The sequence below is a fragment of the Schistocerca nitens genome, chromosome 9 (genome assembly GCF_023898315.1).
Source record: "Schistocerca nitens isolate TAMUIC-IGC-003100 chromosome 9, iqSchNite1.1, whole genome shotgun sequence".
Taxonomy (NCBI): Eukaryota; Metazoa; Arthropoda; class Insecta; order Orthoptera; family Acrididae; genus Schistocerca; species Schistocerca nitens.
This window is the reverse complement of record NC_064622.1, coordinates 66,739,375-66,745,639: the sequence shown is the minus strand read 5'-3', so window position 1 is coordinate 66,745,639 and position 6,265 is coordinate 66,739,375.

The window sequence follows — 6,265 nt, the reverse complement described above, 5'->3', positions numbered from 1 at the left end:
CATCGGCTTCAGGATCATTATTATGTGTCACCATTGTTTCTCCTACACCATGGCAGCGTACTCGAGCACTGCTCTGGTAACAGCTAGGTACAACATGATGACACAATCTGAGGGCAGCGTCGTCGTGGGGTCCAGTAGGGGTTACAGTAAGCCCATACTGCCCAGCACTTCACCTCTCACCCTCCATATGTGCATCTTCCACAAGTGCCAGCAGTAGAAAGGCAAAGGGAGTATGAGCCCACTTTTGATACCAAATTGATATCAAATTAATTATGCAAATTAATTAATGGATCAATTCATTACTCTCACCTCTTGATAACATCATTTATTTTCTCAGCCAGCACGTGTCCCCTTCCCCCTACCCTCCCCTCCCCATGCCTCCCCTCCCCTCCTTCACCACCCACCCCTTACACCTAGAAAAATGGAATGAAATTCAAATTTTGGTGGGAAATTCAAAAAATGGCAGGAGATTCAAAATTTCGTGGTAAATTCGAATTTTGGCCGTAAATTCAAATTTATTGGAGGGAAAATCAAATTTTGTGTGTTCACCTTGAGGTTCAGAGACCAGCTGACATAGTTCACATCACCACCAGAGGGCGCTGTTGACCCTCCCCACTCCACTCCACTCCACTCCCCTCCCCCCACACCCCCTCCTCTCCACACTTGAGAGTGGGCTTCAGTCTGTGCAAAGCTGCCAGATAGGATGGAAATAAAGCTTTTTCTTGTACACATGGCGGAAAAGTGTAAATATCAGTTTTATACCATGTATCACTTAATAAATTCGGTAATATAACTGATTTTATTACAATGGTCATCTGTCCCTGAGTAGGTGGAAGATTGCAATTTCATCAAAAGATCTCACTGCAACGAAAAAACGGCTGATTGCAGCTCCAACTTTTGAATCATATCCATGGTACCCTGCCCCTCACTTCCATCTGCTTGGCACTACGTCAGGCCAGCCGGGGTGGCCGAACGGTTCTAGGCACTTCAGTCTGGAACCGCGCGACCGCTACGGTTGCAGGTTCGAATCCTGCCTCGGGCATGGATGTGTGTGATGTCCTTACGTTAGTTAGGTTTAAGAAGTTCTAAGTTCTAGGGGACTGATGACCTCAGATGCTAAGTCCCATAGTGATCAGAGCCATTTGAACCATTTGAAGCACCACGTCACTAGTATCAATTTGATAGGCTAATTAGTTAAATTGATCATGAGAGTCCCTTTGCATGGTGAGTAATTTTTCCTGTAGTCAGTTTACACTCGTCAGGTGTCTGTTACAGATGCTACTGTGGCGTCTTATGACAAAAATAAAATCTGAGCTACAACAGAGATCAACTTTGTACACATGTCAACTTCCTGTTGCAGATCGCCACATGATGGAGTGGAAGCGAAATGAACATGTAGAACAGTTCCCAGACTTTGAGTTTCCATCAAATGCAGCACTACATGAGTCTGATGACAAGCTCTCTGATGGGTCAGAGCAGTACACGGAATTATTTCCAGACTTCGAGTTTCCAATACATCCATCATCTGATATCACTCATTGAGCCTCATATAAGTATGAAGCGAAGGTTAGTATAATTTTCATTATCTTCCTATTCAAAATGCATGCCCGTGGCTCATTGGGGAGAGAGGAAGTCTTAGAACTTTTTAGTAAGTTGGGTTATAAGACGTGCAAATATTCTCGTAGAAACTCAAACAACACATGGGTATATGCCAGCAATCTGAACATTTACATATGGAAAACTGTCAAAAAATGTGAACAGTGACACAAAATCGGTAAAATTCGAGGAAAACTCGGTATAATCACGAAAAATTGATGTGAAATACGTAAAATTGAGGGGAATACGATGAAATATGTAAAATCGCGAAAACCTAACAAAATTATGGGAACTAATTGAAAATGCATAAAATTATAGAAAAAATACCATGAAATGGGTACTGGCCGAAATCAATAAAATTGCGTGTACTGGAGGAGAGTGGACTGATACTACATACACACATCTTAACAGTGGAAAGAGGAGGCATTCTAGAGACTTGGTGTCAAGGCAAAACGGTCATATTATCCCGCACATGAGCAATACAACGTAACATTGGACCATGACTTGTGTGTGGAAGATTAAGGTCACCAGGGGCGGTGGAAACCTGTGATAAGACTGCTACACCTCCTCTGGCTACTATGGTGTTATTTCCTCGTAAGATGTCACTGTTTCTTTGTACTCATTTTCAGTTGCCAATGATCATTTTATAGGACTGTCGTGAACATACCATAATTTATGAACCATAGTTGGGCTTGACATTCGTGAACAGCAGGTGTAATACACCTCTGGAAAACTGTTTTATAAATGTATCACAGAGAATATATGTTTTTCTTTGGTGTAGAAGGAAGTAGTTTTATCGTCTTAAAATTTATCACCACAGTGAGTGGGATAGAAAACTTGCAGGGTGGATGCATGTCAGATGTTGGACACATATGTCCTGTATTAGAGTATTAAGAGTGTTGCACTCTGCATGACTAAAATTTGGAAACCACATGGCTTTAACATTATAGTGTGTTTAAGTGCAGAACCGTGTAGTCTTTATGTTCTACAATCATTTCTCTCTTGGCTGGCATCTTCTTGCTACTGACCCCAGACACCAGAACAATACTTCAGAATTGATAACACAGTTGATTTACATGATATCCTTCAAACTCTGTCCACCTGGAGTTTCAGCACGCATAAACCACCTATTTCTTCTCAACCATCTGTTACATCAAAACAGCACTCTCAAATCCACTATACACCCATAAGGGGTGCTAACTCAACATGCGCACATCTGGAAAGATCTTGGGCACTTTGATTTGTGCCATGAGTAAGATTGGTGCGGAACAGTCTATGCTGAACAGCAGTTACAGATTCAGTTTGCTCTGATCCTTCACGAGACATGGATTGTGGTGACTACAGTACCTCCTACTTCTGGTCAGTTGCAAGTTAAATCGGTGAGTCTTGCAGAGAGGATTGATCAAAGACAAGTGGGGATATATTTCAGTTTCCAACTTTATCCTATGAATGTGAGAATATTCTTGACTCACATCCATGTATGGAAAAGATGGCCAATCGTAATCACAAATTCCGCACTGTGATCGAAGTGCTGGAAATATGTAGATAACCTAACTGCATCAGTATAGGACGGTGTCTGGGATACTTTGGTGTATATGTCCAATAATTAACCATGAATGGACGTACTGCACAGTCACCTATCTACATTCGCAATCTAGTATATGGCACTCGCAAAGTAGTGGAGGGATGTTTTGGAGAGATACAGAAATTGGGAAGCATGCTGCCATGTCACTGGCTGGTATTGAAATTACGGAAAAACTGCTAAAATTGATCGCACTATCAACTGTGGTGCTTATTGCAGTACATTGTCCCATATGGACGGTGTCTTTTCCATGCCATCTGTCCACTGGTACGCTGTTGATTACCACGTAATGATTGACTGACACCGACTGTTTGAGGTGGAGAGAGTCTTGGTGGGAGCAACACCATCCCGGGATGACCAGCACCCAAACAGTGGTCGTGTAGATGGCTGCAATATGAGGAATCAATGCCCTTGGTCTCTTCGAAATGGAACACCAAGAAATCTGCTAGGCTGTCAGTGTGAAAGATGAGATTAAATGTAGAGGTATAGCTGTACGGAAACGCTCCACAATGCCGAAATCGCTCCCGGTTTCCATATGCTGCGGTGTCTTCTACATTTTCGTCAATAAGAAACACGACATCTGTCCTTTAGAAACGTCTCAATATCAGTTTAACACTTGTCTCAGACCTCGAAGTCATGGTAGAAAAAAAGCGTGGCTGTGTACACAGCTTTAAACATACTCCGCTTCGATGTGTTACAGCAAAAACAGTGTATCAAACTGCTTATGAAAAAACAATATAAGAACCCTCTCTTTATAACTGATAATCAATATAATTTTCCTCCAGTTGTTGTTGTTGTGGTCTTCAGTTCAGAGACTGGTTTGATGCAGCTCTCCATGCTACTCTATCCTGTGCAAGCTGCTTCATCACCCAGTACCTACTGCAACCTACATCCTTCTGAATCTGTTTAGTGTATTCATCTCTCGTTCTCCCTCTACGATTTTTACCCTCCGCACTGCCCTCCAATACTAAATTGGTGATCCATTGATGCCTCAGAATATCTCCTACCAATCGATCCCTTCTTCTAGTCAAGTTGTGCCACAAATTTCTCTTCTCCCCAGTTCTGTTCAGTACTTCCTCATTAGTTATGTGGTCTACCCATCTACTCTTCAGCATCCTTCTGTAGCACCACATTTCGAAAGCTTGTATTCTCGTTTTGTCTAAACTGTTTATTGTTCACGTTTCACTTCCATACATGGCTACACTCCATACAAATACTTTCAGAAAAGACTTCCTGACGCTTAAATCTATACTCGATGTTAACAAATTTCTCTTCTTCAGAAACGCTTTCCTTGCCATTGCCAGTCTACATTTTATATCCTCTCTACTTCGACCATAAAGCTGCATGCCCTCGGGAAAAATTACGACTGTAGTTTCCCCTTGATTTCAGCTGTTCGCAGTACCAGCACAGCAAGGCCGTTTTTAGTTAGTGTTACAAGGCCAGATCAGTCAATCATCCAGACTGTTGCCCCTACAACTACTGAAAAGGCTGCTGCCCCTCTTCAGGAACCACACGTTTGTCTGGCCTCTCAACAGATACCCCTCCGTTGTGGTTGCACCTACGGTTCGGCTACGTGAATCGTTGAGGCATGCAAGCCTCACCACCAACGGCAAAGTCCATGTATAGGCGACAAAACTTTACCCATGTCCGTGGAAACGACTTAGATCACTGGTCGCCTTTCCAGTGGACCAATACATGTATATTTAATAGGGTCACGACATGTGGTCGATGTCAACATGCAGACGGTATTTGTTTTCAGATATATCGAAGGAGAGAGATATGATAAAATATTATTGAGTTCTCTCCCAGCTAACGTTAGCGAAGTTTTTATAAGAAACTTCCTGGCAGATTAAAGCTATGTGTTGGACTGAGACTCGAACTCGGGACCTTTGCCTTTCGCGGCAAAGGTAGAGCGGTAGAGCACTTTCCCGCGAAAGGCAAAGGTCCCGAGTTCGAGTCTCGGTCCGGCACACAGTTTTAATCTGCCAGTAAGTTTCAAATCAGAGCACACCCCGGAGCGGAGTGGAAATCTCATTCTGGAAGTTTTTATAGTTCGAAGTTTTACTCCGGTGGATGTCACAAAAATAGCGAGCAGAGAGAGAGAGAGAGAGAGAGAGAGAGAGAGAGAGAGAGAGAAGCAGAGAGAGAGAGAGAGAGAGAGGGAGTGCTGTCAATGAAGACTCGGACAGCATTACAACTGGATATTTGTAGACAGTCATTCGAGATCAACAAATTGTAGGTGTTCCAGTTCTGAATTTCTTTGGGCAGTCCATGTATACTCTGCACGGTTATGAATTTCCTCCTGTGAATTAGTGTCCTATTTTTCTCATTGTGATAGCTTTCTACAGTGATGGTTGGAGCACTAGACGGTCTTCTAACTAATAGAACAGTGCTGTCGGAATGAGATGGGATTTCGAGATAATTTGCAGGGTCTGTAACTTGGCGGGGACGTCTCTTACTTGTCGTAATCAGGTGGATTCAAATATTATTACGGCAGGTAAGCGTACTCTGACGAAAGGGGAGCTGAGAGGTGATCTCTATATCGTTTCTTCTAAGTATTTTGTGCAAACATGTTACAGCCTCTTACATACGTCTCTTGAAGTGACTGTAGTGAGAAAATCAGGGGCTAATACGAAGGTTTCTACAGAGAGACAATCAGCACCAGAAGTTCCATCTTTTTTTTTTTCTCGATAAATAAGAGACAACAGTCTTCCGTGAGTTTTGTGTGCCTATAACTGGAGGGACTGACACTTTGATAGGTAAACTAAGTTGACATCCACATCTATATGAATACCTCACAGGCGGAGGGTACCCTGAATCACTACTAGTCATTTCCTTTCATATTCCACTCGCAAATAGAGCAAGGGAGAAAAAGACTATCTATATGTCTCCATATGAGCGCAAATTTATGTTTTCTTACCTTCGTGGTCCATACGAGAAATGCATGTTGGCGACAATAGAGTCCTTCTGCAGTCAGCTTCAAATGTTGATTCTCAACAGTGTTCCTTGAAAAAAAAAAGTCACATTCCCTCCAGGGATTTCCATTTGAGTTCTCGAACTGTTTACCCACTAATTTGGCGGGAGCCA